The sequence below is a fragment of the Passer domesticus genome, chromosome 4 (assembly GCF_036417665.1).
Source record: "Passer domesticus isolate bPasDom1 chromosome 4, bPasDom1.hap1, whole genome shotgun sequence".
Taxonomy (NCBI): domain Eukaryota; kingdom Metazoa; phylum Chordata; class Aves; order Passeriformes; family Passeridae; genus Passer; species Passer domesticus.
The window spans coordinates 12,226,393-12,249,407 of NC_087477.1; the positions used below are offsets into that span (position 1 = coordinate 12,226,393).

The 23,015-nt window shown below is 46.2% G+C and overlaps 1 long non-coding RNA gene across 5 annotated transcripts in view; it reads left to right on the forward strand.

Moving 5' to 3' along the window:
- LOC135298466 (uncharacterized) overlaps window positions 1–23,015 on the forward strand; it is a 47,116-nt gene that overhangs the window by 19,040 nt on the left and 5,061 nt on the right. For 3 of the 5 annotated variants that reach the window (XR_010360443.1, XR_010360445.1, XR_010360442.1), the window contains one exon: window positions 4,151–12,746. This is a non-coding gene — a long non-coding RNA (uncharacterized LOC135298466). The remainder of the gene's footprint in view (window positions 1–4,150; window positions 12,747–23,015) is intronic. The other 2 variants (XR_010360444.1, XR_010360446.1) reach the window with 2 other exon arrangements.

Genomic DNA, 23,015 nt, shown 5'->3' on the forward strand with positions numbered 1-23,015 from the left:
TGACCTCCCCTCAAGAAGGCCTTTTTCTCCTAAAGCATAAAAGGAACTTCCTTTGTTCTGGTTTCCATCCTTTACATCTTTTAAATATTCAATAATTCCTCAGCATCTTTATAGTCACTACAGTGAAGGTATTTATAGACAAGCACATCTCTCCCTCTCTGCTCCAGTATGGAAGCACAGAAGTGACAGCCGTGTGACAAACAGCCAGGCAGAGGAACCACGTGGGAGCCTTTCAGAGCCATGAGGAGGAATTACCAATCCCCAGTGCAAGCATGTGGGTACACACACAGGTGTGCCAAGGCAGAAGCCGAGAGCAGGGATTTGCTGCATGACCAATATTCCTCCTCCAGGAATGCTTCTCCTAAGGTGCTTTCACAGCAGTCAGATGGATCTCTTGGTATCCCATTTTATCTATTTTCATTTCACAGAAACAATAACTCTGGAGGTGAAATAAGTCACACGAGGGGATCCCATCCATCTCGCTGCCATTAGGCCCTGCAGAATAATGCCTCATGTTTCCTGCTTTTAGCTGCCCAAGCCTAAACAAGAGGCTGTCCTTGCTTGCCTGCATTGGCACCTGAGGTTTAGCCATACCATGCTTCCTCACTGGTTGGACCAGGAGCAGAGACCTGCCAGTGCTCAGCAGCAGCTTCATCCCCTTTCCCTCCAGGTCTTCTCCAGCTGCAGCACCCAAGTTATCCACCACCAATTCCCTTAGGTGGAATTCATCATCCACACGTGACCCTCCTTCCTCCTGGTTTCATGGCACATATGATTTCCCTAAAAGGGCTGTTGCAGATGTGATCTTAAAAGAAATCTACCACAACATTTTACACTCACAGCTGACCGCATTTCCTGGTTTTCCAAAAGGAAAACTCTCTTTGCCATGTTTCTTCTCCCAACAATCTGCTTGTTACAGCATTTTAATCAAATAAAATATCTTCAGATCATTTACCTGGCATTATCTTTCTGCCTCCTGACCACCAGACTACTCACCTAGCAGTCTTGTGATGGATCACCTGAATGCAGGCTACTTTTTCCCATTATGCAAATACATTTTTAACTGAGAGTTTGATCCATTTCCATATACATTAAAGAGCAGAAGAGCTAGTGCTATTATCAGTAGCTGCAACTTGCACATACCCTGAAACAAACAGTGTTAATGCCAGTAGTATAAGCTTAGTAACAGATAAAACTTACCAAAAAGTGTTGGAAACACAAAAAAAGTCTTGTAGGCTCAGAAGAAAAGGGTAGCTGAATCCTCAGAGTAGCCAATTTAAATATTGCCAAATATACAGTTTTATCCACTATAAAAACTTTACAGGATGGTCTCACGTTGGATTTCAGTTTAGTTCAGGTCTGTCATTTCCAAAGACTTCTTTTGCTATAGTTCAAAGCTCCATCAAGGAGGTGCAGAGATGGCAGCATAGCAACCACCACAAAGTGAGTTTAAAGACTGGGCAAATGAGTTTTTAGCTTTCTAATAGCAGAACTTTCATATTCATATCTTCTTGCTGGGTTTGAAACACCTATGTCTATTTCAGCTGACTTGGCTTCATTCTATCAGTACAGAAAGCTGCATGGCATTACTGAACTACAATTAAATGGACCTGTTTTATGTGAACATTCTTTGGTCATGGACAAACAGAAAACTGAATTGTGAATGATGAGGAATTAATTTAGTTTTTCAATTAAATTAGTATTTCCTTGAAAAAGGAGAAGGGTGCTTTTGTATGAAGCAGAATTGGTTCCCAGAGTGGGCACAACAATAAACATACATTTCCTGCTGATTCAGGAAAATGAAATAAATACAAACATTCACCACTGTGATTTTAGAAATCTGTTTTGAGGTCATATATGTGCCCTGTCTGCACAATAACATTAACTCTGTCAGAACAGCTGAGGGGCCAAGAGTTCAGTGTTCTGGCACCTTGGTGACTTTTCCTGTTCACCTGAACTGAGTTTAAAACTGGGACTGGTTGTGGATTTGCATCTTTGTTTGAAAAGATCTTGGTGCCTGGAGAAGTGGACGTGAAATGCTGATCTAAAGAGCATCTCCAGCTGGTAACATCTGCATGCCTGTGCAGTCACACAGCCAGAAAAGCAGTGGATAATAATCAATGAACACTTTAAACTCTAATTCTGCATCTTTGTTAGGCTCAAAGCCTTTTGCCTTCTCCATTATTTATTTAATGAGGGTGATTTTTCCTGCTGTTGTATTAACTGCAATGGACACAGAAGATTCCATGGGAGATATCTCACACCAGACACACCCCCCAGCTTGGATTTATCCAGAAATGAAATTATTTGTATCCCACTGGAACCTGCCTATCCCCACACTGCAGTTGAGGACAGGGGATCTCTGGTCAGTGCACTTTCAGCTGTTCTCCCTCCTGGGCAGTCAGCCTCGCAGACACACACAGGAAGATTCTGAACCTCTGACAGCCAAAATCGGTTCCAATCCCTGCCCTGCAGATCGTGCAGCCGGGTGTGATCCTCATTACATGGCAATGCCAGAGGTGGCAGAGACGTGTCCAGGGCACCCGGCTCCCCGTCAGTCCTGCTGCGGTGCCTGGGAAAGGCAGGGCTCGGAGGCAGGGCAGGAGCTGGCTGAGCAGAGCCGGCTGTCCCACGGTGGCTCTGCTGTGGGTGCCCCGGCGCTGTGTGACAGAGGCTGCAGAGCCGCAGCCGCTGCCCTGGCCCCGGCATTCCCGCACCGCTGCGGGCCCGGCTGGGGCCAGGGGTGCTCAGGGCCCCGGGGCGCTCACACAGCCACAGCCCCTGTGCCAGCAGGGCCCAGGACTCGTGGCTTTCTTGTGGCAGGGCCTCGAGGCAGGATGGAGAGCTTTTGGAGTAACTCAAACGAGCTCCCACCTCCAGGCTTGTGCACAATGAAAATAATTCCCTCTCTTACACCCTGCACACAAATATTCACTTCCTCTGCTGCTTGGTCCGTACCCAGTTTTCCTCATAAAGTCAAAATGAGAAGTTCTTGAAGATAACCCCAGCACTGAGAAGCAGCAAGCTGCTACCACTTGGACATAAAACCTCAAAACATAATTATAACTTCAGTCAATCTTTTGCATGACTAAACTTCTAGGACACACTTTACTATGGAGTTTTCCATTTCTGACCCAAACATTAAGTTTTCCTCTTCTGACAATAATCCAGTTGGCAGCATTTCAATAGTTCTAGAAGCAGTGTTATAATTCTTCTCACCAATGTGTGCAAAGCCTCTCAAATTACAGAGCTTTACAAGGAATCTGACATTCTTACATCCAGGTTACAGGGGATCATCCCAACCCCTGAGGTTATGCAAATGGGCTGTAGTTATGCAGAGCAGAGCTCTGGAGAACATCCTCATGTCCTTACTCCACACCTCATTCCTGCTTGATGGGAGACAGATCCACTGCCATAAGCACTACTCCTATTTATGACTGACATCAGCTTGCAATATATGCTGCTGACTCCTCTTCATTTTCCATAAGCATTCTGCACTAGAATGTCACTGCCAATGACTTATTAGCAGCAAAATAACAACAGCAACACAAAGAACAGCTGTGTGGGATAGTTACTGATTATTGAAAAATGTGTTATTAAAGATGTCAAGTGTTCATGTCATTCTAGAAAGCCTCAAATAAATTTATCAGAGCTCCTTTCTAACTGTTCTTTTGGGTCTAATATATGTATTCTTGTATTTCCCAATATAGGGGTGTGTTGGGAACTGCTTATTGTCCCTGCTGTGTTTATACAAGTTGGAAATGTTTTTAACCAGTGTTAAACAGTATGTCTGTTGAGAACACACAAACATTGAAATCCAAGAAATGGTTGGGCAGAAATACTCCACTGTGTGCTCCATCTTAAATCAGGATCATACAGATTGATGGCTACAAATGCCATGAGGTGTCATTAACTCACTTTAAAATAACCCCTGAATGTGTGAATTAATGGGATGTGAACTCCACAGAAGTGCAGAAAACCCACTCTGCCAAATATCACATGAGTTAAGAGCTGAAAACTGTCATTTACAGGGCACAGACCCTGCATTAACTGTGAGTTTCCTGTAATTCTTCTCTTTCATTGCATCCACCTATTTTGGGACCCTGGCTAGTACAGCCTGCCACAACCTGCTCTTCCCTGCTCTTTCCAGATTCCTGAAGTAGCAGAGAGCAGAAGATGAGACGTGTGGCTCCAGAGAGGAGGCCCTAGCTGCCAGCACAGACTGCCACATCAGCAACAGGAGAGCTCCTAGGGAAGCATCTGGATGCCCAGGAGGAGACTTGGCTTTAGGTACAAAACCTGGATGGAAAATTGAATTCAGAGTTAAAGAAAACCCAAAAAAAAACAACCCAAACCCACTCATGCAGCAAAGTATTTGAGAGCCCATATTCACACTGGGCAAAAGTTTGGATTTTTTTCTACTTCTTTTTGTATCTCTGGTTTCTGTTCCTGTTGGTTACTTTTCTTTCCTAACCTGTCAAGAATTCCAAGATGCCAGCAACAAGAAGCTGCTGTGAGGCTCCTTGGATCGCTTCTGTTGGGAAACAGTCAGTGAAACAAGGAGTGCCACAGATTTCAGCCTCACTGCCTGAGCTCCAGGGCTGAGTACAACACTTACAGTGGGGCTTGTCCTTAGTATCACTGCTGGAACAGAGATGTAATAAAAATAACTTAACCATCTCTGTACTTCACAACCTAGGCAGGAAAGCATAGGAGAGATTTCAGGCAGTACATAAGTATAGGAGAGAAATTTAGGATATGAATTTGTTTTAAAGGGGCACGGATCTTTCAGTGTTCCAATTACCCAGGGGGCTGAGACAGATGGAAGTCAGAGCCTTGTGTTGACAACACAACAAAACCACAAGAGCACAAAAGAAAGGAAAGCATAATGATAATTGTGCCCATGTGTCCCACAGGAAAGAAACACGGGATACAATCAGAAATGCAGAGGATTTCACGTACCCCAGACACATCTCTACAAACCCTGTGTCCAGGACAGACACCACAAACTTGGGTCCTTTTTCTCAGGGGTTTGTCCAAGCACCTGCATTAAAGGAGGGCTCACGCTGGCTGTGACCTGGTCACGGAACAGGACACTGAGCTAAACTGGGACTTTTCCCCCTACAACCTACAATTAGGTAATCTACAGAATTAATTTCCTTCACGTCTAAAGAAGCTCTGTTTTGTGGTTTGGCGTGCATTACTGTGTGTTAGTCACAGCCTGACTGAAGGGAAGTGCACCATCAAATTTACTGTAACAGCAATTTTCCTTAAGGTACATCAGCACAGATGAGTTGGCAGACCCCTGGTACACGGCTTGAAACCATCTGTGATGCAACATTGCCATCTATGGGAGCCCAGGCTGTAACAGATTTACACAGAAACACCCACACTGCTGCTCTCTGCTTCTGTCCATTTTTCAGCGTGGTATTTACTTTCCTAAAACACTTCTCTTTATAAAAGCTTTGTGCCACCAGGAGAAATCAACCTACTGTCCTCTCATCATTTATTTCTTTCAAGCCTACCCTTCAAATTCTAACAGATACCTCCATTACTGGTATTTAGACTTTATGTGATAATTTCAGTTCACAGAAGCCATGCTCCAAGTGTGTCAGCATTTCTGGAACACTTAAAATCAAATAAGCAAAACGTAAACCCAAGTGCACACAAGGCAGTAGCCACATCACTGGTATGAAGTGGCAAACAATATTTGGAATATTATTTCTAATGTGCCCCAAAGTCCTCAGAGAGCAAAGACGCAACTCCAAAATATCATTACAGATCTTTTCAGACGTAACCTGCTGAACATTAGTGCTATGAGTAATGCAGGAATGAGCTGGATAAAGAAGTACAATGGTTACGTGTCAAGTTGTTATTCACTTGGAGTGCTCTCTGAATTATTCCATCCATGGTTTTCTTTGTTCATTTTAATTAATTCACCTTTGTTTTCTTTCCATGAGAAAAATATGTTTTAAAAGGAAACCTCAGTCAAAAGATGGTTGGAGAGCCTTGTTCACACTGAACTGTATTGCATATTCAAATCAAAAACCACAACCATTCCTTCTGCCACCATCCTGGTATTTTAGGGTTCGTGCTGGAAGTCCGTAAGCAATTCCTACCTCAAGCAAAGGGAATCAATAGCAGTGAGACATTAAAAGCATTTCTTTAGATTATTAACTCTGTTCTAGCAGATGTTGCAGAGAGATCTCACCTCTCTAGAGAAGGCCAGTTCAAAGTAAATACAACATCATGATCTTGATTTCCCTTGTCAGACTAGAGCATTTTCAAGTCTTTAGCCTCCCTTTTGCTGAACACAGGTCTGTGTGGGTTTTTTAAAATTTTATTTTGAAGCACAGCCTAGTCACATCAGTCTAAAAACAGACCTTAGGGCACACTTCCATTTCCCATTTCAGGATTTCCCACCCTACAGGAACTTTAGCATGAGGTCTCCTCCTATAGCACCAGATAAAGCAGAAAACAAATTATAATAGGATGACTTAATATTTTTTAGAATTGCTAGGAGGTGAAACAAAACCCTGCACAACAGGATCATTTATTACAGAATTCTAGAACACCAGTTTGGGAGTGCATCACTAACGGATTTTTCACTTAGAGGGTTTTTAAGTTTTAAATTATGGGATATAAAAAGCTCTGCTTGTGTGAGCTAACCTAGAAAAAAAGTCATCCTTAGAATGCAATGGAAGCTTGATATCTAGATGGCAAGGACAGAAGAGCAAAAAGAGAAAGATAAATGTTCTTTGTAGTTCCTCCTTTGAAACTACCACTCCTGGTTTCACCTTTAATTCAGAGGTGGATTAGAGTATTAAAAGAGGCTCTGTAGATGTGTTAAAGGGGACTCCCACTGGAGCTCTGGTCTAATTAAGCTACTTTATGAATCATTCCAGTTTGACTAACTCAAAATTTCTTTTAAAAAAATAATCACTTAATCCATCAAACCAAGAGTTCAAGCCCCTTTGTTTTTAATAATCAAAGAAGAAATGCTGGGGTTTGAGATTTGTAAGCCATCACTTCATTTTATGGATGTACTCTTCATGATAATTGCTCTGCCAGCAGCTGGCCTGCATTGCTCTCTGCCAGCAGCACCTTTCCCTGCCCTCCTTAGCAGCCCTGCAGCAGAATGCTGGTGTCACACGGAGAGAAATGTCCCAACCCATGGAGATCATCAGTCAGCATCTTGGTGCTGGCTTGGCTGGAGATCAGAGGAGCTGGAATGGCTCTGGTGGCTTGGCTGGAGATCAGCAGGAGCTGGAATGGCTCTGCTGAAGTTCCTGCAGGGCACAGCAGAGCCCTGCCCAGCCCTGTAAGGAGCCCCTTGCAGGTACTGTGAGCAGGGCTGTACAAAATGTGCCACCACCCAAACCAGCCCCTGGCCCAGCCTGAGCTGGGGCTGGGAGCAGAAGCACAACGGGGTGACCCCACTTCTGTCTGAGCACTGGGCCCCAGAGAGTCCAGTGGTGCTCTCTGGTGAAGCACAGCCTCTGTGGGTCACACAGCACATGATTCCCTGTGCTTTCCCAGAAAGGGGACATGGGGGCATGACCAAGGCTCCTAGATCTGGTTTTGTGCCAGTTTGCAATGCAGGGGGGCAGCAGCCAGCTTTTCTGGGTGAGACAATCGGGTGAATGGGACATGCACCTGCTTTTAGTCTTGTTCTTGCAAGGATTTACAAAACCAGACTGACTTGCTGACCAGCAGGGAAGTCACAAGAAGAGTCATCATGAGAACAAAGCAAAGGGGACACAGCTCTTACACAGTGTCACATGTTACAGGGACAAACAACAAACCCAAGGGGGCTGAGCAGAGCTTAAACCTGCTCCTGCTTTAGTCTCTCCTGCTGCCCTTAAGTGTGGCCTGGGAAAAAGCTCCTCTCTCTCCAAGCTCCAGCCTTGCCCCCTTTTACTTCCCAGGAGCTGTCAGCTCCTTCAGGCCGAAGCAGAAGCTGGGAAGGATTCTGTTAGGAAATTGTGGGGCAGAGCCCAGAAGGCTTGATGGATACACACAGACATCCATCTCACTCACCAGGAACCCTTGTCTCAGTGTCAAATGGGAAGTGGTGACAAAGGTCAGGCTGTGGATTAAGCACAAACCCAATTTTTTCTTTGATGGTACCTCAATAGGAGTATTTAAAACACTGCAGTTTATATTTTCATAGCTGAGTAAGCACCTAAGACATAAAACAGTCACGTAATTAGAGACACGTGGAGCAGCTCTAATGCCAGATGTAAATGAATGTGCGTTGGTTTAACAGATATTTCCACATCAGTTTCTATCAGCACACTCTCTGAAACCAATACCTCCAAAGCTGTACAGGAACAAAGCGACACTGGGGTATCAAAGTTACCTTACAGAGGAATAAAAGCCTAAGACAAAAGTCACTACAGAGCTGGTATGCACTGATTTGCCTTTATCATCAGTACAAGTGTGTCCAGACATAATGAAGGGATAATAGAAGCTGGAAAAGAGATTGTATAGCTGGAGAAAGCCAGGAGTCAGGGAATCCAGATGTTTTTTACATTTTAGAATTTTACTTGAGGACAGGGCAGCATTTTTGCTGTTGATGTTGTTGCAAATCAGCACTTCATGCTTAAGTGCACCACAAGCAGCAAGTCCTCCCCTGACATCTGGAAACAAGAATACCCCAGGACAAGGCATGCACTGCCAGCAGAAGCCAGAAATGCCTTAACTGAGTTCTAATGCACAAAACTCAGCTCCAAGTGTATCCATATTTCATCCCTACATTTCTGATTCTGTAACACATTTTGAGCCAGAGCCAAAATGTTGAGATGAAAACCCCTAACAATTTATTGAGACATCAAGACAACAAAATAGACTTATTTCTTAATTAAATATATGAATACTCAAAGAAACCCAAACCACATTCTGGTATGCCTTTATGGTTTTTTGCACTTTTGATGTTAATTAAGTTCTGCATATCTCGAACTGCTGCTGGAGAACTAAGACTAATCTATAACTCCTATAAGTTGTCATAGTTCCTCTGAAATCAAGGGAGGTTTTGACAATTTACACCATCTGAGGAACTGCTCTGTGTGCCTAATAAGACACACTGCTGTTTAATTACAGGCAGGTTCAGAAGGAATCTCCACAGCTCCAGAAAAAGCTGGTTCTGTCAGGAAGAATCATTTTTTGTTCTCTAAAACTCATGATGAACTTCAATGTCAAAAGCCATCCTTCTCTCTGTAAAGACCATAAATGTGTCTTGAGCTGAAAGAAAAGGTTCTGTGGACTGCAGGCAGCTTTGAAGTGTGGCCTTGGTGCTGCGAGAGGGTTTTGAGAGGAGAAGTAGGGAGTGCCTGTCCCAGTGTCCTCAGAGCCCTGGAATAACAGGTGGGGAGACTGGGAGCAGCCAGACCACAGAACCTCAACACAGGAGCAAGAGAACATCGATCCAGACATTCCTGTGACAGTTTTCAGTCTGGAGAGTAAGCCAGGGAGATACCATGTGTTTACACACTGATTTCTGAGAGGATTTACTTGCTCTGCGTCAGATTTAGGAACATCATTTAGTGGTAGCCTTGGCAGTGCTGGGTTAATAGTTGGACTCCGTAACCTTAAAGATCTATTCCTACCTAAATGGTTCTAGGATTCTATGTTTGCAACGACAGAACTGCAGGAGTTGTGTGTTCCACATCTGCTGCTGTGAAGATGAATACCTTAAAATGTGTACAGACATTGCAGTGATAGGTGTGTAAGCTGCAAGAAGATTTGGACAGAACACAGCAACACTCACTTTCACCTGATCAACAAAGCACAACAACAAACAAGCACCTAATAAAACCCCACCAAAACACAAAAAATCCAACCACTGTCAAACCCACAGTTCCAAAACCAGAAAGTCACAAAATTTTTCAAAAAGCTTTTCACAAAGTTTTGGGCAAAGCAACAGTAGGTTCCATCTCTAGGTTTTGCGCTACCAAAAAAAGTAGAATAAGCTGTTGTGATTGCCCACCTGCACAGGGAGGACATAAACCACATGAGGATTAACAGCTACAGAATAATGTACACCACCCACTGCAAAATCTGTGCTGCAGGTTAAGAGACAGAAAAACTTATACCCTGGGGCAAGGATCTCAGCATAAGTGTGCTGCCTCATTAATACAGTATTTTATTACTAGGATTTCTCTTATTTTCCTGTGTCTCTCTATCCACATTTTATTTCTGTTTCTTGCTGTCCTGTTTTCTTTCTTGTCTATTTTTCCCCTTAAGCAGAGCTTGAGAATTATGTCATGATCAGGCCATGGTAGGTACCTCAAGTGCATTTGTGACCGAGCTGGAAGAGTCCAATCCTCTCTACTACCCAAAGGAGAGGGAAGTGAAAATTCAAACTGCACTCTTTTCTCCCAAGGGTTGGTGTGCTCTTTCTGCTACACAGAGTTGGAGCAATTCTGCCAACAGATTCCCACGTTTCTCATGAGGGCAGACCCTGGCACAGTCGTTCTCCTGATCCTGCACTTGAAATGAGTCACCAGCAGAGCAAACAGCTCCAGAGGCAGCATGAATCCACAGCCCTGCTCCTTCTTGTTGAATTCACCCAGCACAGCAGGGCTTAAGCTGAGGATTTCAGTTCAAAGAGTGACTTTAGCGTCTGAATTAAAACACTCTCAGCAGTTTGTGCAGCCACTTGGCTCACCTGGGAACGTCTGCAGTGGGGGCTTCCAGGGGCAGAGCGCTGCTCCCACCACATCTGGAGCAGCACAGCTGTCCCTCAGCCAAACCCTCCTGCTCACGGGCACCTCTGCAGTGCTCCAAGTGCAGCCAGGAGCCAAGGACAGCAGTACCAAGAGCAACAACCAAGTGGATTCTCTTTCCACACCATCAGATTAGCAATGGAAGCTCCGGCAGATTTTGGACAAACCGCAGCAGAAGATTTCCTTGTGTTGGGAAGAAACTCTGTGACTCGGTTTGGCTGTTTTAGTTTACAGCCTGACCAAAGCTCTGACATTCACACAGGATGCAAGGAGGCACCTGGCTCACACCCAGCTGCAGTGGGATCCCCGTGCCCAGCATTCCCAACAGTCTTTGGAAAACAAATCCCAAATCCAGAGCCGGGCCATAGGTGCAAGGCATTTTTAAAAGATCTCCCAGCAAGTGCTTTGTAATTAGAAATTGCAGGAAATTACTCAGATGTAGCTCGAGTCTTAATTTTCCCTCAGTTTCTAATTTAGCCAGAAGGAATCAATTAGTCCCCAGTTTGGAATCTCTACCATCTTTGAAACTTGGATATTCACAGAGAGCAAACAGCTCTTCGTGTGGAAGGCCCTAGCTAAAGGATGTAAATGGTGAACTGCATGGAACACCATTTATTCACCCTGCTTTGGAAACACGAGAGGTTGAGCTGACCCTCCTGCGATTCAAATCTGAGTTTACAGCGTCATTCATCATCTCAGAACGGGTCTGTTCCAGTCTCCTTGAACAAAACTATTTTCTCCTCGCATTTGCTGCACTGAATTGGCTGAATTTCAATTCCAAGGTGTATTGTACAAAGAACAGTTTTGGAGTGAAAGATGTCAAGCTGGCAAAAATTGAAAATTAGATTGGAATGAAATCTAATTCTTTTAATATAGAAAGTGTTTCGTTTTGCCTCTGTAATATAATTTGAAGTCACGTAGCAATCATGTTTCTTGGCTGTGGAGGTAGGTTTTGTCTCCAGCTGGATGAAATGAAGGATTTTAATACGAAATTATGCAACAAATAGGTGGAACTTTTGTCCCATACAGCAAGAAAATACTTTTCACCTCTGAGCACTGAATATTTGCTGTGCCAGGGAGATGACCTGTAATCAGCTTGTTGGGTGACCCCTGCTTGATTTTGGGCATGACTAAAACCCACCTTTTATTGTACCAGGTGATCTTATCAGTGACCTAACAAAAGTAGGAACCAAACACCTTCCAGTGCTGGGATTTTGCTAAGCCTCTTTTTTCAGCACCTGGAGACAGACGGTGAGCACTGGGGGCACAAGCATCCTCCTGCCAGAGCAGTGATTCCGCCAACTTCTCCTTTCTCCAAGGCTTTCCGCTGCGGGCTCCAGGTGTAAAACCGGGAGCTGGGAGAGGCGCTTCCCTCCCGCATTTTGGGCGGGCGGGAGGGGAGGTGGTCCAGCCGCACGGTGACAGCTGTAAATCCTGGCGGAGCACGGAATCCATCAGGGCGGCGGGAGAGGAGCGCAGCTCATCTCCGAACCGAGCATCCCCCCCGGCCGGAATGACACCAGAGCAGCTCCGGGTGCCTGCAGGTCTGCGGGCTGGGTAGCGGCAGGAATCGGCCGCTGCTGCCGCTCTCAGCCCTGCGAAGCCGCCTCGCTGCTCCCGGAGAGCCGCGGCAGACGGAGCTGGCTCCGGCACAGGGAGCGCGAGCAGCGGCTCCTGCGGGGATCCCGGAGCTCCCGCAGCCTTTCTGCCGGAGCCCGGCGGCTCCGCGGCGTTATCCTCGTGCCCGAGAAGGAAGCTGCGTGTGGAACGCTGTGCTGAGCAGAGGTGTGCGTCGTTCCAGCTGGCTGCTCGCTCCGAAAGGACAGGCTGGCTACAAATGAGATGTGACTGTGCCGGTGGAGTTCACTGACTGGGGCTGGAGCGAGAGGAGCCTTCCTGGGATGCCGCTGGGAGCTGCTGGCAACTGAGAACTCTGCCTGGTTTACCTGGAGCCCTGTGAGGAGCTTTGAATAGCAGGTGTCTCTTTGCTGCACGCTAGGAAGAGAAATTCTTCTCCAGGTAAGCTGTTCAGCTTCTCAAGCTCTGCTTCTGGGCATACATTCATACAAGCACACTGCCAGTGCCCATACTCAGAGCAGGTACAAACAGCCAGAGTGTGTCCAGTCATCTGCCGGGAACCCACGCACAGTAAGTGCTTCCAAAGGCTGCCTGGAGCCTGGCATCCCAAGGATTATTTGCAAGTTTGAGACAGTCTTTGGGGATGTTGTTTCCGAGGGAAACAGCTGTCTGCCTAAATACATGAAAGACCACAGAAGGGAGAGCACGGGAAGTTAGGTGAGGGGGAAAAGAGGGTACAGCTGCTTCTTTAGTGTTCTCCACATCCTTTGTTTTTATTTGCTACCATCTAGCAAAGTTCAGCAGAACTACTGCACTAAAATGACATGGTAGAAGCTTTCCACGGAGATACATTAAATATGCACTAAAGTAAATGCAATTGTACTGTGAGGAAGCCAAAACCTACAGATCTGCTCTCTTCCAGCAGTTTGATAGCAAACTACATCTGTCAGCAACCTTTTTTTTTTTTTTTCTTTAAACACCATGATCATTTACAGAGTGGAAGCAAGGATTGTTAGAGGTAGTGAGAGGTAAACTGGAGAAATCAGTGTGGGCTCTTCTGATGCTCCAGAGCCCAGCCCAGCAGCAGCCCAGGGTTTTTATCCCACAGCTGGCACAGGGGCTCCAAGTCACTGCTGCTGGGAATGAACACTCACAGGAACATGCTCAGAGGTGAAGAAGTCTCTTCCCACAAGCACTGCACTGTCCTAACCACACAGACCAACAAAACCCCACACTCAGGAAGTTCTCTTTTCCCCAGGCAATTTACCAGGTCATTTTTAAGTAACTCCTGCAGCTCTCATTCACATGGCTTGAAGCCTCCCTCCTTCCCTTCATGTAATCAATGCTGCAGAATCTGGCCCAGCCCTGTAGCAGGTTACTCCACCTCTCCTAGCTTTGAATGCTCTCAGAGAACAAGATAAAAAGTAACTCATTTTCACCCCATTTCTTCACTAGTTGGCATCATGATCCTCCTGCCATAAATGTTCAGCCTGTAGAAGGACAGAAGCATCTCCTTGTTCATCAAGTTCCAATAGTTGGCAATGTTTCCAGGTGCTCCCTGTCTTGCCCCATCCTGTCTGTGCACTTTCCCCATGCACCTTTTGTCCTCCCTTAAGCTGCACGGCCTGCCTTGCTTTTGGAAATGCTGCTCTAAAGGAGGGGTTGGGGGTGGGCTGTGAACTGCCAAGTCTCATTTAACTCAGGAAATTCTTGGCTTCTCAGGAGTTCTCTCCTGAATCTTACCAATCGGACCCTCTGATGTCTGCTCAGCTGGGTCAGATGTTCCTCATGCCATTGCTCTGTGCACAAGTTTACAACTGTCTGTCAGGTTTTGTGCCATTTCCCCAGAACATGGCCCTTTTTTTGATTCATAGTAGAGGCCTAATGTCTGAAAGCCACAGAACTGAAAGCAGAAGTATCTTAATGTCTTGTTGACACCACTCTCTTCTGCAAGGCTGAGGAAATGCTCCCCTAACTTGCTTTTTATCAGAGTAAATCAAATTCAATGGGTTACATTTCAGCAGAGAGCAGGATGCTTCAGTGACTGACCACTTGCACAAACACACAGCGCCACATACAAATCCTTTTCAGCCTGAACACCCTATTAACTCACACTATCAAGTGCTGCAAGTCCTATTAAAACTTTATGGGTGTTTAGAGGCTGTGACACCTGCTGCACCCCTCTCTGTAATGGCCATGATCAGCCTCAGCACCGTGCAGGAAGCATGAGTGCTCTAGAGTTCAACTACCAAACTCACTATCAGCAGGATAAAAATATGCTAATAGTAAGGACAGGTTTCTCATGGTTGCAGTACAGGAATTATCCCAGCAGTATGATGAGATCCTTTAAGGAAAATGTGGCCATATATTGCAAACCCACAGCAATACTGAGCACAGAAAATGCTGATGAGTTACTATTAGTTCTGACCATGAGTTTTCAGTTAAACAAACAAAAAATTGCATTTAACTCTGTGTCCCCAGAAAAAGATTCATCATTTCCCTACAAGCAGTAAAGGAACCTATATTATGAACTTATACCAAAAAAAAAAAATCATTTCTGTTCCCAATCATTATGATTTGCCCACAAACAATTTTGCTTTGATTGCCTTCATGACCATAGGGCTGGCTGAGCTTCAGCTGCATGTACACTCTGCTGTTTGCTTCCTTCAAGTGTTTGCCTTGCAAAGCATCCATAATCACAGAATCTAAGAATGATTTGGTTTGGGAGGGTCCTTAAAGAGTATTTAATACCAGCCTTCTTTCTGCAGCTCCAAAGGTGCATCCAATAAACTGCTTTCCATACCCATACAGTTGGCCTTTCTGAACAAAGCATGCCCTGGGTAAGAGGGGCAAGGCTTTGCAAGCTAGGGCCTGGATGGCTGAAGGAAAGGTTGCCTTGGAATTGTGCAGAAAGCTGCACTTGGCCCAGCCTGGGCAGTCATTTCAGGAACAGGGCACAGAGCTTAGGTGAGCCAAGGGCTCTCCACACTTTCCAAGGGAAGGGGAGCCTGGGTTGGAACAATTTGCAAGTGTAAAGGAGCACAGTGTAAGGTGGCAGTTCATCAGATTCCTTCTTCTCAGGCCTGGGATGCAGTTGAGGACCATCAGAGCAGGTGGAAGGGCTGGCCTCTTAGGGAGAAGGAGAGTCTCTGCTGGAAATTGGGTGCAATGTCAAAGAGCCCTGTCTCCCACTTTGAGATAGACTGAAGAAAGCACAGCTCACAGCAGCAAGTCTCTCTTTCCTATTGAGATGTTAAAGCAATGCCCCTCACCAAGATAAGAAGAGTGCCAGAGAAAAACTCACAATCAATCCTCCATCTATGTCAACATTGAAATTAGAAAAATGAAGCTATTAAAAGCATCAGGTGCTGGAAAAAAATGAAAATCATGCTCATCAATCCCAAACATTTATTACAACTACTGTCAGGAACAGTTACAACAGAATTGCAATTTCTACTGAAACTAACAGCTGCCATAGAAAACTAAAAGCAGGTGTGAAGCAACCCCCATTGCTGTGACACTGCCATGGACAGACAGACCTTCGATGTTGCTTTTGTGACAGTGGATTTGTGGTGGGATGTTATAATGATCTTCCTGTAAATTCAGCTCACACCTTAATACAGGCACAAATTGCCTTTGCTCCTGGGAATTTCACTGCCTTAAGAGTCTGCCTTACTCAGCCCAAGCACAACCTCCAGTTAAAAGATTTCTTACCTTAAGCACAAAGCATTGGCTTAACTCTTCCCTCTTTGACTTTAGATAGAGACTTCTGTAAATTCAAGGTGTCAGATCAATACTGAAAGCTTTTAAAAATTCCACAGCAGGTTTACCATCTTCTCTGCCTCCCTTTCCTTAGCACTGGCCTTTTAAGTAAGAGAAAATCAACCAGAGAAAAAGCTGCTGATTTACTTCCCAGTCCAGAGCCCCTCACTCAGTCACCCCGCCAATACCCATTTGCTGGTGCCAGCACTAGTGTGTGAAACAAGCTGCTCCTTCTGCTGCACTCAGGATTTCTGCCACAGCTTCTGTGCCCTCTGTGCCCTCAAAAGGACTTGTAAAAAAGACCAATCTACTATTAAATGCTTGGTTTGAGAAAGCCTTTGAATGAACACAAAAGCCACAGTCCCTCACCATTTTTCTGCTCCCAGCCTTTCCACATTACACGTGGAGAAGGGGGACTATGTTGCTGTGCAAGGTAATCCCTGGGAAGGTGGCATTGATAATTGTTGCTTAGGCTGAGACCCCTGGTGCGAGGACACGAGGCTTGACTCCATGTTGATCAGAAGGCTGATTTATTATGATATATATTATACTAAAATGCTACATTACAACTATACTAAAAAGAACAGAGAGAAAGATCAGAAGGCTACAAAGACAAGAATAGAATAGGAATGAATAACAAAAATCCTGTGACTGCTCACAGCCTTGGCACAGGTGGCTGTGATTGGTCACTGATTGAAAACAATCCACATGGACCAATGGAAGATTCACCTGTGGCACTCCACAGCAGCAGATAGTTATTGTTTACATTTCTTTCCTGAGGCTCTCAGCTCCTCAGGACAGGAAAAATCCTAGCAGAGGCTTTTTCACTAAAAATCCTGGCAACATCTCACCCTTTTAAATTATTAAATTAAATAGAAAAAGAAATGTTTGCAATCTCTTCTACTAGGGCTTTGCAGAAGAGAGAACAACACCTCTTGAGGTTCATCTGTTGCCAATCAAAATCTCAATCATCTGCTGATGTGGAATGGCCAAGGAAATTCTTCACCTGTAAAACATTCAGGGAAATTCTTCACCTATCAAACATCTAATTATATCATATCACTATAACAATCTTAAAATATAAGAAAATGCAAAAACTCTTGCAAAGAAAGTTCATTGTTTCAAGTCCAAGCAGCTGAGTTTCAGGACAGAGTCCATGGACTGAAGATGTTCTTCTTTGACATCTCTGGAAGTCCCCTTTGGTCCTGAAACAGGCTTGCAGAATTCTGAAACAAAGAACTGCTAAAGAAACCAAGAATTATCAAACAATTCATTGACAGTCATGAAACAATTCAGAGAAGATTTTCTGGAATGCCCTGGCCACAGCCCTTCATTGAACCACTTGGGTTGAGGCTAACTTTTGGCTTTTCAATGCTTTTGAGCTGCTAGCTCTTTCCACTTTTCTTTATAAATTTTTTTTTTTTTTTTTTTCAGAAGAAGAGTAGCAGCAGCAGAGGGTCTCTAGGACCCTTGGGTGGCCCTGGTCCTGGTGGATGGACCAGAGAACCCAGACCTGGCTCACAGAACGGTGGCCCAGGTCCCTGTGGGGAAAGCAAAGTCCCCAAACCCAGCACTGGACGGGGCAGTGGCCCCGGCCCAGGGAAATGAGCCAAACGGCCCAGAACCAGCCTGTGAGGCGGGCTCTGTGTGCTCAGAACCTGGCAGCACCATGCTGCCAGTGTCTTCAGAGCAGAAATGACCCACTGCTTCCTCCCCCCAGCAGCACCGGTGCACACCGGCAGCTCGGGAAGAGAAGCTTTCTCAGGAATTGTCATCCCAGATCTGAGGGTTTCTTGTCCCCAGAGCAAGCGAGCAACGCTTGCTTTGCTCTGTTTCTCTTGCTCCTGCAATGCAAATGGCACTGCTCCTGCTTTCTGCCCCTCGGCACCGCCCCCATCCCCTCTGGGCTGGGAACCAGAGGCAGATGCCACAGGAGCCAACTCCCCCACGCCGCTGGGGCGCTCGGGGGAAGGCAGGCACCCCAACCCCCAGGGAGAAGCCCCCGACCACACACGAAGTGACCCAGAAACCACACTGATTTTGAACACAGCCAGCCGAACTGCTCCTGCAGTCAGCTGGCGGGCCACGCCTCCTCCACGGAAGGACAGGCTCTTCGCAGGGTCTGATGCGAACGATGGAGCTTCGGAAACCTGCGGGACAACTGGGGTGGGTGGTGCGGGCAGCACGGGCGCTGGTGTCGGCTCTTGAGGCGATCCCGTGGGCTCAGCACCATTCTCAGCATGCTCTTGCACTGCAATTGGATCGGCAGGGAGCGGCGGGACAGGCGGGGGCGGCGGGCTCGGAACGGGGTCGGCTCTCGCCGGCGCCGCCTGCACCGTTGTGAATTCAGTTGCCGGCTGGGATGCAGAAAAAGAAGAAGACACGGAGGCAGCTCCTGCAGCTCCCGGGAACAGCAGCACAGCCGGGGAATCACTGTTGTTGGTCGCGTTGCCTGGCAACACGGGCGGATCGGCGGGAGGCGGTTCTGGGTGCCGCGGCGCAGGCGCAGTTATCAGGGCCGGCAGAGCTGGCTCGGGCGGCTGAGGCGGAGCCGCGGGGTCCGGCGCCTCCTGCGGGGCTGGCTGAGGCGGAGTCGGATCCGCCCCCTCCCGGGGTGGGGGAAGCGGAGAGTTCCGCGGTGGAGCGGGCGGGGCCGGCCCGGAAAGCGGCGGGGCCGGCTCCCCATCCCCCCCAAGAGAAGGAGCGGGGGGGAAGGCAGATCTGTTTGCTCCAAGGGAGCGGAGAAAAACTTTTGCTCAGCTGTGGGCTGTGCGGGGGGGCTGCAAACCCGCGGTTCGTCTTCTTTGAGAGGCTTCTCTCGTGCTGAACCTGGCGGGGACAGCAAGCGACTGCGCGCCTGAGCCAGGATGTCCCTCGCATTGTGCAATCTTTTCAAAATAACAAAATAAAGCTGCATGTGCACTACAAACACCTCTGGGTAGTCAACACCCTGGCCTAGTGCCCAATGAAAAGCAGCGTCCATAAGCTCCCATAAATCGAAATCAAGGGAGTAGACGACATTTGTAAAAAATCTATGAAATTTTGCCCATTTGAAAAACTCATAACAATCTCTCTCCCACTGACGATAAGGAATTCTGTTCCTGTGTCCCCATCTGCACCAGAATTTAATAACTTTCTCCTCTGACGCAGTAAACGGAACCTGAGCTTCCGAAGGTACCTTTTCCCAACTTTCCTCCCACCTTTTGCGAATGGCAGGATCTTCAGAAAGGGAAAAAATAACAGTACCTCTAGACAGTGTCCTTGTGGATCCAGCTGTGCAGCTCTGCTGCTCTGCGGTCTCTGGACACAATCTCCAGGAAAGTCCAACAGGTTCTCCTGTTCGCCTTGGCTGTGAACTCTGCCCATCTTCAGGGTCTCATTTCTTCAGCTCCAGGCTAGATTCCATGGTCACTCTTGGGGTGACCATCAGTTTCACACGTCCAGGGGTCACCAATTGTTGCTTAGGCTGAGACCCCTGGTGCGAGGACACGAGGCTTGACTCCATGTTGATCAGAAGGCTGATTTATTATGATATATATTATACTAAAATGCTACATTACAACTATACTAAAAAGAACAGAGAGAAAGATCAGAAGGCTACAAAGACAAGAATAGAATAGGAATGAATAACAAAAATCCTGTGACTGCTCACAGCCTTGGCACAGGTGGCTGTGATTGGTCACTGATTGAAAACAATCCACATGGACCAATGGAAGATTCACCTGTGGCACTCCACAGCAGCAGATAGTTATTGTTTACATTTCTTTCCTGAGGCTCTCAGCTCCTCAGGACAGGAAAAATCCTAGCAGAGGCTTTTTCACTAAAAATCCTGGCAACAGATAATGACCATTTAATTTCTGTTCATAAAACCTACAAGTGTTGCTAGGTTAGCAGTAGCACTGTTATGCAGAATGGGAGAAGATGGAAGGTGGTCAAGTAAAAGCTGAACTAAAATGAAGCACTGCCCTTCCTGAAGTGTAGGAAGTGGCCTGCTAAGAATCAATGGACAGAGCTGCCTTAGAAATCTCCTCCTTCAGTCCTCTCCTCACTGCCTAAGTTGCACACGTCAGCAGCACTGATGCAGGAGATTAAATGGGTTTAGAGTGACTTTGTGGAACAAATGTAATGGATTCCAAAGATTGCTGCTCAGGGCCTCGTGCGCTGGAGTCGCTGCATACCAAACAGCACACTGGGAACGACTGCTGTGATCTGCACTTTGTATTTCCCCAAGTTTGCCTTCCAAAAGGCCAGGACAGTCTCCTGCTCTCCACAAGTACAGAATTCACAATTGGCTACATTATCATTTATTTTCTTTCCATCTATTTCTACTTTCTGCACATAAACAAAAACAGCCCTCAGCTAAAACATGTTGTCCCAGTCCTTTCCCCTTCCCATACCCCCATCACAAAAACATGCATCACATTTTCCCCGTGCTAAATGAGGACGGTGATTGAGAGATATGGATAAGAATTTAAGGCACTTTTAATAAAAAATTTATTCACCAGATCTATGCCTCAACAGCAGTATTACCAGGCTACATTTGTTCAAGTCTGATTCAGCCCCTAAGCCACTGATACAACTCACATGTGCTTTGCTGATGCAGCATCAAACAGAACAAAGATCAAAGCCAGCTTTCAGCTCTTCAAACACCAAGCTTGGAAGAGCGTTGAGAAAAGCCCCGCCTGAGCCTGTCCAGATGCCACACGCACACAAAGGCACTCCCAGGCTGTCCCAGCAGGCACAGAACCGCCCAGGCACAAACCGCTGCCACCAGCGGGCTGAACCCAAACTCAAGTGCCCGGAACCTCAGAGCCACGAACCAGCTCAGTGTGCCCGGTGTGCCCTGCAAGTACAACACACCCAAGGCACTGCAGCTCGGGACTGAATGACAACGGGAGCAAAACTAGCTCAGCTCAGGCACCAACCTCCCGCCCAGAGCACCGCACAGGATGTGGGAGACGTGCTCTGCACACCATGACCAGCAGGAGGCCTTTAGGAAGCTCTCAGCCTCTGGTTCTCTGGAGAACCCTTTGCACTTGGTGGATATTGGGCTGTTGTTTCTGTGGCTATCTGGCCACCAGACAATTTGGCATCTCAAATACAAGGGAACCAAACTCTTTACCCTAGCAAGCAGAACCACCCATGGGTAGGGAAGATGTCCTAGAATTGTGTTATTTTTTTCCTTAACTGTGAAAGCTGTGTAAAGAGTTCATACAAAATACACACACTCTAATTTCTACATAATTGAACTACAAGATTAGCACTGGTTTATGAGTAGTAAATGTAATGAATGGATGGACTCATCCATCAAACTCTAATTGCTCCTAAGAATTCAGTATAAGCACCAAAGCTCTGAAGTAGGCAGCCAAAGTTATTCTTTACCTACAGCAGCTTCACACAAAGTTCCCAGCCCTAAACCCCACCTTCCAAAAAATCCCAAACCAATACTCTCTCCACAAAAAACCAAACCCCTTAAATTAACAGACAAAACTACAGAAATATCTTCACCACTTGGAACTGTTAGCTCTGTGTTACAACCTTGCCTGAAGTGAGAAAGCAACCACTCCCAAGACAGTGATTTCAGAACTGGATATACCTATCCACACCCCCCAACACAGCCCCGCAAACTTATGTTCTTGCCAGGAAATGTGAGAAACCTAGGACTCGGGCTACAGCTGGCATTTTCCCCCTTACACACTCAAGTTTGAAAACCCCAAGGAGCTCTAGCACCGGAGGGCTGTGCCAGATCCTACTTCCACACCCTCCAAGAACAACAAAGCCTCAGCTCCCAGCCTCGGCCATGCCAACACTCCCCTCCATGAAGTTACAGATACGAGGACAGATGGTCAACTGCAACATGCCTTTCTGTGCTTCTTTTCAAATGGCTCTGGCATGACCAGATGGCATTCTGTGTCTGCCTGGTATAAATTACAAGTGGCTACAGCTCTGCCAAGAGCAGTCAATTCCACATCCTTTCCGGCACACTCTTTCCCAATGCTGCGATGTCCCTTTCCATGGTGATGGATATCTGATTGAAATCTACCAGAGAGGAAAAAATCCCATGGAAATAACTCAAGTGAGGGAATGCAAACCGTGATGTAGTCATGTGGAGTGCTGATAAGGCACGGGCATGAGCTGAAGGCAAGGACAGAACAAGAAAAATTTAAATGTTTGTCACTGTGAATGCAGATTTGTGACCATGCAGTTTAGTTCCTCCTCTATCAGCAGTCTCTTCATAGCATGCAACTCACTAACAATTTCAGTAATTATTACTAAAATGTCAGAACTGTAATAGAGTCTGAAAGCTCTAAACATCTTAAGGCTAAAGCTAAACATTATCTTGAGATAATAGAGTTGTTCCTCACTGGATTTTCCTTCTGTCTCTTACCCTAAGACATGCTTCTATTTTTCCCTTCACCGATGTCAATTTCCCTTAATCACTTGTGATTCTGTTTTAGATTTAGGTTTCCACCACAGAGAAAAACAGCAATCAAATGTCAAGGTTTTGTCTTGGTTGAGGAATTTAGCATCCGTAAAAATAACACCAATAATTCTTATTGATTTTTCCCATGTAATTCTGTAATTTAGACAGCTAACTCCTAATAATCGCAATCTTGTTAGACTAATCATCAGTCTCCCTGGAAGATCTCCTCACTGCTGACAAAATCCTATCCTTTCTTATAAACTTATCCAAATCCACCAGGAGCGTTTCTGGGAAGTCAATCTGTTTCTTCCTTGTGAACAATGGAACCCACATCACCTACAGGAAGGACAGCTACTCACTTGGTGTTTCCTCTGCTGTCCTTCCCATTTCTGACATGCTCCTTCTGAGCTCACCATGTGTTCCAAGCCACAGGGCTGTAGCAGTGTGTGTGCACTGGGAACACCACCAGGGCTCCTGGTGCTGTAACAAGCTGGGAGCTTTCATCTCCTTTCTCCTCTACTTCT